Source organism: Moschus berezovskii, chromosome 4, assembly GCF_049115385.1.
Source record: "Moschus berezovskii isolate FMDL1 chromosome 4, NW_MosBer_1.0, whole genome shotgun sequence".
In the NCBI taxonomy this organism is placed as follows: domain Eukaryota; kingdom Metazoa; phylum Chordata; class Mammalia; order Artiodactyla; family Moschidae; genus Moschus; species Moschus berezovskii.
In genome coordinates, this window is record NC_142463.1 from 2681626 (window position 1) to 2694924 (window position 13299).

Genomic DNA, 13299 nt, shown 5'->3' on the forward strand with positions numbered 1-13299 from the left:
TGCAGCCTGCGTAATCCGCACACCACCTCCCAGCTATAGCCTTCAGGAGGCCCAGGAAGACTAAGGCGCTGAGAAACACGAGGAAGAGGAGTGCTCACACCCTTGGGAAGCTCCGCAGCTGCTCTCCTCAGCAGCAGATGGGATGGGGTGTTGCTGCACCAAGATGAGCCCCCCAACGTTAACGGAGATGATGAGATTCCAGACGAGGAGAGCCCAAATGGCGGGAATTGACCCTCAAAGGCAAGGGGAGGGGCATGTCTGCCAAGAAAGACAACAGATGTGCACCCATCATCAAAGCAGCCTGATCCACAGGGATCTCTGACAGCAGTTACTTGAACATGGTACCTCAAGAATCGGCTTCCCAGATGGCTCAGTAGAGAACCTGCCTGCCAAAACAAGGGACTTGGGTTTGATCCCCGGGTCGGGAAGACCCCCTGAAGGAGGGCATGGCAACCCACTCCAGTATCGTTGCCTTGGAAATCCCATGAACAGAGGAGACTGGCAGGCTATACAGTCCACGGGGTCGCAGAGTCAGATACGATTAACTAAACAAACAACAAAAAAACCCCTCAGGCTATGAGTACTGACGAATCTATAAAGCAGGAAAGAATCAAACACCCGACTTGAGTCACAACTCTAATACAGACTGCCTCTCACCTAGCGCCCGGGCCTAACTCAGTTCACAGGCCAGACTCCCTGACTGAAGGGGAGGCTGGAGCCCCTGGAGGAAGAAGCCTGCCACGTTGCCTCAAGAGCACTACATGAATCCTCCTCCAAAGCTTCCCAAATCCATGCTCCACTGCTCGGCTATGAGCCTGGAGCGTTGCTAACTTGCCAGCTGGAACGATGTGAAGCTTGTCAGTAGTGGCTGCCGGAGGGATGCTGGGAAGGAGGGCATTTCTCTTCACGGTTCCACTGCACTTCCCGTTCTCTGACTCCCTCGGCGCTCGGCTGGCATGAGACACCAGTGGAGTTCAACTCCCAGCAGCTCCCAGCAGGCAGCTTCCTGATTGGGTTCTTCAGGAATCCTAACTGGCTTCCCACCAAGTTCAACTTCCCAACAGGCAGCTTCCCAGCTCTCTCCAGGAGTCTGGCCTGCTCCCATCAGCTTCCCAACAAGTTCAACAGAAGCCCCTTCAAGCAGCTTCCCAGCGGATTTCTTGGGCACGCCCACAGGTGGCCTCCTGCCCACCAGCCTTGGCTCAGTGGCCCAGGGCCGCCCAGTGAAACTCTCTACCCTGGACTAGACACTCAGCCACTACAGAACCTTTGGATGATTTACTGAGAGTGAGCTTGGTGGTAGGAGAGACATGCCATCTGGAGATCATGAGAACTGCTGTACACACTCATTTTTCACAGCCAAAGTCACCCAAACATTTGTGAATGTCCATTTAAAAGGGGCACATGCCCCCCAACTCTGGCAGAGTCTCCCCTATCATGCCTAGTGTTTCTGCACTAGTTACGGCTCCTACACAGCCCTGTGGGCCTTGTGGCCAATGACACACGCCTGTCGGTTTCTGAACTTCAGGGGATAAGGTTCCTGGGCAGGCGCTAGGTAAAAGCTTCCCATCAGCAGTGCTGCAGAATGCGAGACACACCCTGCATTCAAGGGACTAAACTTACACAGCTCTGAGATGACTGAAGCTCAACATTCAGAAAACTAAGATCATGGCATCTGGTCCCATCACTTCATGGGAAATAGATGGGGAAATAGTGGAAACAGTGTCAGACTTTATTTTGGGAGACTCCAAAATCACTGCAGATGCTGATTGCAGCCAGGAAATTAAAAGACGCTTACTCCTTGGAAGGAAAGTTATGACCAACCTAGATAGCATATTAAAAAGCAGAGACATTACTTTGCCAACCAAGGTCCGTCTAGTCAAGGCTATGGTTTTTCCCGTGGTCATGTATGGATGTGAGAGTTGGACTGTGAAGAAAGCTGATTGCCGAAGAATTGATGCTTTTGAACTGTGGTGCTGGAGAAGACTCTTGAGAGTCCCTTGGACTGCAAGGAGATCCAGCCAGTCCATTCTAAAGGAGATCAATCCTGGGTGTTCATTGGAAGGACTCATGCTAAAGCTGAAACTCCAATACTTTGGCCACCTCATGCGACGAGTTGACTCACTGGAAAAGTCTGATGCTAGGAGGGATTGGGGGTGGGAGGAGACGGGGACGACAGAGAATGAGATGGCTGGATGGCATTACCGACTCGATGGACATGAGTTTGAGTGAACTCCAGGAGTTGGTGATGGACAGGGAGGCCTGGCGGGCTGTGATTCATGGGGTCGCAGAAGAGTCGGACGTGACTGAGCGACTGAACTGAACTGAACTGAGATGCACTGGGGATGTCATACCAACCATGCCAACTCGGGGTGACCTTCCTGTCCAAAAACAATCCAGATTCCAGACCAAGTCAAAAGTACAGAGAGTTCTCTCATTTTCGTTCCCCTCCCTCACCGCATCCGTAATGCTGGCAGCCCCCAACTCTGTTCTAAGCTCACCCTACATCAGTTCAGTTCAGTTCAGTTCAGTCGCTCAGTCGTGTCCGACTCTCCGCGACCCCATGAATCACAGCACGCCAGGCCTCCCTGTCCATCACCAACTCCCGGAGTTCACTCAGACTCATGTCCACAAAGTCGGTGATGTCATCCAGCCATCTCATTCTCCGTCGTCCCCTTCTCCTCCCGCCCCCAACCTTTCCCAGCATCAGAGTCTTTTCCAGTGAGTCAACTCGTCGCATGAGGTGGCCAAAGTATTGCAGTTTCAGCTTTAGCATCAGTCCCTCCAATGAACACCCAGGATTGATCTCCCTTAGAATGGACTGGTTGGATCTCCTTGCAGTATAAGGGACTCTCAAGAGTCTTCTCCAACACCACAGTTCAAAAGCATCGATTCTTCGGCGATCAGCCTTCTTCACAGTCCAACTCTCACATCCATACATGACCACGGGAAAAACCATTGCCTTGACTAGACGGACCTTGGTTGGCAAAGTAATGTCTCTGCTTTTTAATATACTATCAAGGTTGGTCATAACTTTCCTTCCAAGGAGCAAGCGTCTTTTAATTTCATGGCTGCAATCAGCATCTGCAGTGATTTTGGAGCCCAAAAAAACAAAGTCTGACACTGTTTCCACTGTTTTTCCATCTATTTCCCATGAAGTGATGGGACCAGATGCCATGATCTTTGTTTTATGAATGTTGAGCTTCAAGCCAATCTTTTCACTCTCCTCTTTCACTTTCATCAAGAGGCTTTTGAGTTCCTCTTCACTTTCTGCCATAAGGGTAGTGTCATCTGCATATCTGAGGTTATTGATATTTCTCCCAGCAATCTTGATTCCAGCTTGTGCTTCTTCCAGCCCAGCGTTCCTCATGATGTACTCTGCATAGAAGTTAAATAAGCAAGGTGACAATATACAACCTTGACGTACACCTTTTCCTATTTGGAACCAGTCTGTTGTTCCATGTCCAGCTCTAACTGTTGCTTCCTGACCTGCATACAGGTTTCTCAAGAGGCAGGTCAGGGGGTCTGGGATTCCCATCTCTTTCAGAATGTTCCACAGTTTATTGTGATCCACACAGTCAAAGGCTTTGGCATAGTCAATGAAGCAGAAATAGATGTTTTTCTGAAACTCTCTTGCTTTCTCCATGATCCAGCAGATGTTGTCAATTTGATATCTGGTGCCTCTGCCTTTTCTAAAACCTGCTTGAACATCTGGGAGTTCACGGTTTACATACTGCTGAAGCCTGGCTTGGAGAATTTTGAGCATGACTTTACTAGCGTGTGAGATGAGTGCAATTGTGTGGTAGTTTGAGCATTCTTTGGCATTGCCTTTCTTTGGGATTGGAATGAAGACTGACCTCTTCCAGTCCTGTGGCCACTGCTGAGTTTTCCAAATCTGCTGGCATATTGAGTGCAGCACTTTCACAGCATCATCTTTCAAGACTTGAAATAGCTCAACTGGAATTCCATCACCTCCACTAGCTTTGTTCGCAGTGATGCTTTCTAAGGCCCACTTGACTTCACATTCCAAGATGTCTGGCTCTAGGTCAGTGATCATGTTATCGTGACTATCTTGGTCGTGAAGATCTTTTTTGTACAGTTCTTCTGTGTATTCTTGCCACCTCTTCTTAATATCTTCTGCTTCTGTTAGGTCCATACCATTTCTGTCCTTTATCGAGCCCATCTTTGCATGAAATGTTCCCTTAGAATCTCTAATTTTCTTGAAGAGGTCTCTTGTTTTTCCTATTCTGTTGTTTTTCTCTATTTCTTTGCATTGATCACTGAGGAAGTCTTTCTTATCTCTCCTTGCTATTCTTTGGAACTCTGCATTCAGATGCTTATATCTTTCCTTTTCTCCTTTGCTTTTTGCCTCTCTTCTTTTCACAGCTATTTGTAAGCCCTCCTTAGACAGCCATTTCACTCTTTTGCATTTCTTTTCCATGGGGATGGTCTTGGTCCCTGTCTCCTGCACAATGTTACGAACCTCCGTCCAGAGTTCATCAGGCACTCTATCAATCAGATCTAGTCCCTTAAATCTATTTCTCACTTCCACTGTATAATCATAAGGGATTTGATTGAGGTCATATCTGAATGGTCTAGTGGTTTTCCCTACTTTCTTCAATTTAAGTCTGAATTTCGCAATAAGGAGTTCATGATCTGAGCCACAGTCAGCTCCTGGTCTTGTTTTCGCTAACTGTATACAGCTTCTCCATCTTTGGTTGCAAAGAATATAATCAATCTGATTTCGGTGTTGACCATCTGGTGATGTCCATGTGTAGAGTCTTCTCTTGTGTGGTTGGAAGAGGGTGCTATGACCAGTGCATTCTCTTGACAAAACTCTATTAGCCTTTGCCCTGCTTCATTCCATGCTCCAAGGCCAAATTTGCCTGTTACTCCAGGTGTTTCTTGACTTCCTACTTTTGCATTCCAGTCCCCTAGAATGAAAAGGACATCTTTTTTGGGTGTTAGTTCTAAAAGGTCTTGTAGGTCTTCATAGAACCGATTAACTTCGGCTTCTTCAGCATTACTGGTTGGGGCATAGGCCTGGATTACTGTAATATTGAATGGTTTGCCTTGGAAACGAACAGAAATCATTCTGTCATTTTTAAGATTGCATCCAAGTACTTCATTTCGGACTCTTTTGTTGACCATGATGGCTACTCCATTTCTTCTAAGGGATTCCTGCCCACAGTAGTAGATATAATGGTCATCCAAGTTAAATTCACCCATTACAGAGCGAGAGACGCCGGCCCCGGCGCAACGAACCCCGCAAAGAGGTGCGGCCGTGAGGAGCTACCCCATGCCTGAGGCCAGGGCCGGCGGCCGAGAGGAGCTACCCCACGTCCAACAGGCGGTGGCTGCGCGAGCGCAGGAGGGCCGAGAGGAGCTACTCCACCTTCAAGGTCAGGAGGGGCGGCCTTGAGGAGATACCCCTCGTCCAAGGTAAGGTACAGCGGCTGCACTTTGCTGGAGCGGCTGTGAAGAGATTTTCCACGACCAAGGTAAGAGAAACCCAAATAAGACGGTAGGTATTGGGAGGGGGCATCAGAGGGCAGACACACTGAAATCATAATCACAGGAAACTAGCCGATCTGATCACATGGACCACAGCCAAATGTGGTCCACTGGAGAAGGGAATGGCAAACCACTTCAGTATACTTGCCTTGAGAACCCCATGAACAGTAACAAAGGGCAAAATGATAGGATACTGATCGAGGAATTCCCCAGGTCGGTAGGTGCCCAGTATGCTACTGGAGCTCAGTGGAGAAATAACTCTAGAAGGAATAAAGGGATGGAGCAAAAGCAAAACCAATACCCAGCTGTGGATGTGACCAGTGATAGAAGCAAGGTCCGGTGCTGTAAAGAGCAATATTGCATAGGAACCTGGAATGTTAGGTCCATGAATCAAGGCAAATTGGAAGTGGTCAAACAGGAGATGGCAAGAGTGAACGTCGACATTCTAGGAATCAGTGAATTAAAATGGACTGGAATGGGTGAATTTAACTCACCCTACATAGTAAGCAGAAATTCCCAGGCTCAAGGTGGCTTAAACAACAAGGCCTTTATTTCCACCCCAGCATAATAATGGGAAACAGAGTTCCCTGGAAGTTTAAGTCAGAAGCTGGACAAATTTATCCATTCACCTGAGGACAACAGTGTCCCTGAAAAAACGAAAACCATCCCGAGAGCCAGAGAGAGGCCAGCTGAGGTCCTCCTGGTCAATGCAGGTCAAACCCATGCCTGAACTAGTCAGGAAGGGGATGCAGCCCATCCATGTGCTCAAGCTGCTCACACGGGCCTGCAGGGACCTGAGGAGTCACAGGTAACAAGTCCCTCCCAGGTAGCAGAGCGGTGGTGTGGCTTCTGCCACAGACACCGACAGTGAGACAACTCCGGCAAGAGCCCCAGCCAGGTGAGCGAGTCTGACCCTGCCCCTGAAAGCGCCCCAGGCACACAGCACTGCTTAGGAGTAGCCTGTGTGGGCGTCTGGCCACGTGAAGCTCAACTTCCAGCATCTTCACAAAGGCTATCAGAGCTGTGGCATGACACACGGCCTCTTCCGCTGAAGAAGACACGTTCCCTGCATACTTCAGGCTCTTCTCCAGCACGAACTTCCTGATGCTTCACCAGGGTAGGCCTTTTGCGGGAGGTTTTCTCACACCTGCGGCTGGCTGGCCTTAGTCTATGGTGAGCCTGCCAGGGGTGAATGAGGTTGGACCTACAGCTTCAAACTTCCTTCCACGGGTCATACTTAACAGGCTTTTGTGCTGCACAAGTTGGACGTTTGGGCAGGAGGCTTTCCCACGTTTGCTGCACTCCTAGCGCTTTTCCGGACTGTGAACTTTCCAGTGTAAACTGGGGCACACCTTTGGCAAAAAGCTTTCATTCCGTGAACTCAAATGGGCTTTCTCTGGTATACACTTCCTGCTGCTGAATGAGCTTAGACACGTGACTGATGATTCTCTGATAGTTATGGCATTCATCAGGCCTTTCTGCTATGAAGCTTCTGATGGCAAAAAAGCATGTATCCTTCTCTGAACGCATCCTTCCCACGCTGTGCGCTCATAAGGCTCTTCTGCAGCCTGGCTTCTCTGGTGTCAAAGAGGCAGGAGCTACTGCACTCACACCTGCCCCCGGTGTGGCTGCCGTGGGCTCCCTCACACCTGCTGCTCTGTCCGAGGGGGACGGGTGGTGAACAGCCGCCCTGCCCGCGGCGCTGCGGGGCCCGTCCTCCCCGAGCACTAAGGGCTTCTCTGACTCGTGGACGCCACAGCGCTCCGCCTCGAGGCCCTCCCCAGCCCGCGTCCGCTCTGTCGGCCGCGCGGCTCTGGAGCCTGAGAGGCGGAGGCGGAGGCCGGAGCCGCCCGCACGCCTCCCCGCCGTAGTCCCGGCCCGCTGCGGCTTCCCGGCGCCCAGCCCGGGGGCAGCCGGTCTTTCCAGCCCGGGCCGGGCCTGAGCGGGCGACACGCGCGGGAGCGTCCAGACCTGAGAAGCTCTGACAAACGCGCTACACCAACCACGCCGGGGCCGCAAGAACAAGTCCCCGCCAGCTGCCCGGGGCCAGCCCTCCTGGAGGAAGCGCGGCCCACGCGCCCCACAGCCCGGGAACCCTTCCGGACGGCCGCACCAGCTCTCAGGACCCGGGATGACAGCCGACCCAGGGGCGGTGCGTCACCGGAGGACCGCGCCGGAAGCCCCGCCCCCGAAAGCTCCGCCCCCACGTAGCCGCGCGCACGGGAACACGCCCCTCGGGGCTCCTTCCGGGGGCGGGGCCCAGTTGGGAAGTTACCAGAAGTGTTTCCACATGGGGTGGGGCTTCACTTCCTCTTAAAGGAGACGCGCCAAGATTTCCGCAGTAAGGACCCCAGTACCGCTTCCTTCCAATGGTGGCCGCCCTGGTGGCTGTCCCAACATCTTAAGTTCAGTTCAGTTGCTCAGTCGTGTCCAACTCTTTGCGACCGCATGAACCGCAGCACGCCAGGCCTCCCTGTCCATCACTAACTCCCGGAGTTCACTCAAACCCATGTGCATTGAGTCGGTGACGCCATCCAGCCATCTCATCCTCTGTCGTCCCCTTCTCCTCCTGCCCTCAAGCTTTCCCAGCATCAGATGAGTTCTATTTTTCTGGGAATGTGTCCATTTCCTCTACATTTTCACATTTACTATCATAAAGTTGTTTGTAATATATCCTATCTTTTAACGTGATTTATAAAATTGACCCTTACATTATAGCTCAGTCGGTAAAGAATCTGCCTGCAGTGCAGGAGAACCGGGTTCGATCCCACGGTTGGGAAGATCCCCTGGAGAATGGCAACCCATTCCAGTCTCCTTGCCTGGAAAATCTCATGGACACAGGAGCCTGGTGGGCTGCCATCCATGGGATCGCAAAGAGTCAGGCACGACTGAGGGACTAACACTTAAACTTACAAAACTTTTAAGTGACTTGTATGTACTCTTGCCTAGAAAATCCCATGGATGGAGGAGCCTGCTAGGCTGCAGTCCGTGGGGTCGCTAAGGGTCGGACACGACTGAGCGACTTCACTTTCACTTTCACACATTGGAGAAGGAAATGGCAACCCACTCCAGTGTTCTTGCCTGTAGAATCCCAGGGATGGGGGAGCCTGGTGGGCTTCCGTCTATGGGGTCGCACAGTCGGACATGACTGAAGTGACTTAGCAGCAGCAGCATGCCCTTTTTGGAAAAGACCCTGATGCTGGAAAAGACTGAAGGTGGGAGAAGGGAATGGCAGAGGATGAGATGGTTGGATGGCATCACTGACTCGATGGATATGAGTTTGAGTAAGCTCCAGGAGTTGGTGATGGACAGGGAGGCCTGGCGTGCTGCGATCCTGGGGTTGCAAAGAGTCGGACATGACTGAGAGACTGAACTGAACTGAATGCCCTTTTACCCTTCTGTGGAGGTGTATCAATTTTCTTTAGAGAGAAGCAACACTGGACTTTGTTGCTGCCCGCCATTCAGTTCAGTTCAGTCACTCAGTCGTGTCCAACTCTTTGGGACCCCATGAATCACAGCACGCCAGGCCTCCCTGTCCATCACTAACTCCCAGAGTTCACTCAAACTCATGTCCATTGAGTCGGTGATGCCATCCAGCCATCTCATTCTCTGTCGTCCCCTTCTCCTCCCACCCCCAGTCCTTCCCAGCATCAGAGTCTTTTCCAGTGAGTCAACTCGTCGCATGACGTGGCCAAAGTATTGGAGTTTCAGCTTAAGCATAAGTCCTTCCAATGAACACCCAGGACTGATCTCCTTTAGAATGGACTGGTTGGATCTCCTTGCAGTCCAAGGGACTCTCAAGAGTCTTCTCCAGCACCACAGTTCAAAAGCATCAATTCTTCGGCGATCAGCTTTCTTCACAGTCCAACTCTCACATCCATACATGACCACTGGAAAAACCACAGCCTTGACCAGACGGACCTTTGTCGTCAAAGTAATGTCTCTGCTTTTTAATATACCATCTAGGTTGGTCATAACTTACCTTCCAAGGAGTAAACGTCTTTTAATTTCCTGGCTGCAATCAGCATCTGCAGTGATTTCGGAGCCCCCCAAAATAAAGTCTGACACTGTTTCCACTGTTTTCCCATCTATTTCCCGTGAAGTGATGGGACCAGATGCCATGTAATGAATTCTGCTCTTTTTTAGCTTTCACTCACACACGTCCCCACCCCTCCAACCCCACCCCCGCCAAGAGCATTTTAGGTCGTAGGTGGATGTTGTATGACTATGTGAACACTTATCACAGCTCAGTTCAGTTCAGTTGCTCAGTTGTGTCCGACTCTTTGCGACCCCATGAATCACAGCACACCAGGCCTCCCTGTCCATCACCAACTCTCGGAGTTCATTCAAACTCATGTCCATCGAGTCGGTGATGCCATCCAGCCATCTCATCCTCTGTCATCCCCTTCTCCTCCTGCCCCCAATCCCTCCCAGCATCAGAGTCTTTTCCAGTGAGTCAACTCGTCGCATGAGGTGGCCAAAGTATTAAGAGTTTCAGCTTTAGCATCAGTCCTTCCAATGAACACCCAGGATTGATCTCCTTTAGAATGGACTGGTTGGATCTCCTTGCAGTACAAGGGACTCTCAAGAGTCTTCTCCAGCACCACAGTTCAAAAGCATCAATTCTTCAGCGATCAGCTCAGGTGTCTACTATTACCATGGTAATGTTTTCTTTCTTCCCCAACCTTTTGTTTTCCTTGGAGTTATGTCACTTGGTTTCTCAGATTACTTGTCGATAAGTCGCTCCCAACTCCTATCAAAATATGTTCAGAAACGACAGGCATCCTAGTAATTAGGATGTCTTCTCTGGAGTCTCAGCCCCTTGCCGTTGAACTAGACACACAGCTGCCATCCCCGAAGCTTTCACTGTGCTCCTGGGAGTCACCTTCCTCTTGTGTGTTAGACCCACAGTTCCTGAATATTAGGTTTCCTCCTTTCTTGGTGTACTCTTTTGTCTAGAAGAGTACATCCTCTGAGTTTCTTAAGAAAGGGGAAGTGGAACAGACATTTTCAAAAAACTACAAGTCTTTAGCATGATTTTTATATGTATTTCCTTCCAAATTCTGAGGATTCTGAAAGGTCTGATTCCTCTCTTGTCCAATGTCACATTTGAGGGTTCCAAAGCTATTTTGATTCCTGATAACCTCAGTGATCAATGCAAAGACATAGAGGAAAACAATAGAATGGGAAAGACTAGAGTTCTCTTCAAGAAAATTAAAGACACCAAGGGAACGTTTCATGCAAAGACGGGCACAATAAAGGACAGCAATGGTATGGATGTAACAGGAGCAGAAGATACTAAGAGGTGGCAAGAATACACAGAAGAACTATACAAAAAAGATCTTCACGACCAAGATAATCACGATAACGTGATCACTCACCTAGAGCCAGACAACCTGGAATGCAAAGTCAAGCGGGCCTTAGGAAGCATCACTATGAACAAAGGTAGTGGAGGTGATGGAATTCCAGGTGAGCTATTTCAAATCCTAAAAGATGATGCTGTAAAAGTGCTGCACTCAATATGCCAGCAAATTTGGAAAACTCAGCAGTGGCCACAGGACTGGAGAAGGTCAGTCTTCATTCCAATCCCAAAGAAAGGGACTGCCAAAGAATGCTCAAACTACCGCACAATTACACTCATCTCACACGCTAGTAAAGTCATGCTCAAAATTCTCCAAGCCAGGCTTCAGCAATACGTGAACCGTGAACTTCCAGATGTTCAAGCAGGTTTTACAAAAGGCAGAGGAACCAGAGATCAAATTGCCAACATCCGTTGGATCATCGAAAAAGTGAGAGTTCCAAAAAAAACATCTACTTCTGCTTTACTGACTATGTCAAAGCCTTTGACTGTGTGGATCACAATAAACTGTGGAAAATTCTGAGAGATGGGAATACCAGACCACCTGACCTGCCTCTTGAGAAATCTGTATGCAGGTTAAGAAGCAACATAGAACTGGACATGGAATAGACTGGTTCCAAATCAGGAAAGGAGTACGTCAAGGCTGTATATTGTCACCCTGCTTCTTTAACTTACGTGCACAGTATATTATGAGAAATGCTGGACTGGATGAAGCACAAGCTGCAATCAGGCTCGCCAGGAAAAATATCAATAACCTCAGATATGCAGATGATACCACACTTATGGCAGAAAGTGAAGAATTTTGATGAAAGTAAAAGAGGAGAGTGAAAAAGTTGGCTTAAAGCTCAACATTCAGAAAACTAAGATCATGGCATCTGGTCCCATCATTTCATGGAAAATAGATGGGGAAACAATGAAAACAGTTACAGACTTTATTTTGGGGAGCTCCAAAATCACTTCAGATGGTGACTGCAGCCATGAAATTAAAACACACTTGCTCCGTGGACCAACCTAGACAGCATATTAAAAAGCAGAGACATTACTTTGCGAACAAAAGCCCATTTAGTCAAAGCTATGATTTTTCTAGTAGTCATGTATGGATGTGAGAGTTGGACCATAAAGAAGGCTGAACCCCAAAGAATTGATGTTTTTGAACTGTGGTGCTGGAGAAGACTCTTGAGAGTCCCTTGGACTGCAAGGAGATCCAACCAGTCCATCCTAAAGGAAATCAGTCCTGAATATTCATTGGAAGGACTGATGCTGAAGCTCTCATACTTTGGCCCACCTGATGCAAAGAACTGACTTGTTGGAAAAGACCGTGATGCTGGGAAAGACTGAAGGCGGGAGAAGAAGGGGACAACAGCGGATGAGATGGTTGGATGGCATCACTGACTCAATGGACATGGGTTTGGGTGGACTCCGGGCGTTGGTGATGGACAGGGAGGCCTGGCGTGCTGCAGTCCATGGGGTCGCAGAGTTGGACATAACTGTGACTGAACTCAACTCACTCAACCTGTGTACGTCCTGTTCTCTCTTCAAGTATAGCAGCAGTCCCCAACCTTTCTGGCACCAGAAACCAGTTGTGGAAGACATTTTTCCATGGATGGTGGTGAGGCGCAGGCAAACAGGGGTGGTAAGCCTCATGAGAAGTATGCAACCTGGATCCCCTGCATGCACAGTTGACAGGAAGGTTTGAGCTCCTGTGAGACTCTAATGCCTCCACTGATCTGTCAGCAGGCGGAGCTCAAGTGGTAATGCCAGCGATGGGGACCAGCTGTAAATACAGGTGAAGCTTTGCTTGCTCACCTGCCGCTCACCTCCTGCTGTGCAGCCGGCTCCTAATAGGCCACAGGCTGGTCCCAGAGGTTGGGGACCCCTGAGTTATAGAATCTTTTCTCCCTAGTGATCTGGAATCCCACAGTGATGTGTCAGGGCTGGTCACGTGCCATGGTTAGTACTAGCTGGTCCTTGTAATCTGGAAACACAGCCTTCATTTTCAGAATTCTCTTGAATTCTTTACTGGTATCCACGGTTTGAAGTGTATGATTTTCTTTGGTCCCATTCAGTACTGGTATCTTTTGAGTGTTTCCTTTCAGGCTGGTGCGAGTCCTTAAGAAGCCTCCTTCTCCTTTATTTCCTGCCTGGAGGACACGGCCTGTTTCCTGAGCTGAGGACTTTACATACTGAAGGCGGATGTCTCAGCTCCCAATGGGCTAGGACAGCAACTAGTGCCCGACTGGGTGCAGTGGAGACCAACAGCTGCTTCCAAATTGGCTTTTGGCCAGTCCTGCTGCTTTCACTCCTCACACCCACTTCTAGAGGCACCGGGAACTGCCAACCCCAGAGCTTCCCGGAGCTCTGCAGTAAAACCAGGTTCTCAACTGTTTTCGTCTCTTTCCTACGATGTCGTTTTCTCGGGCACGTCT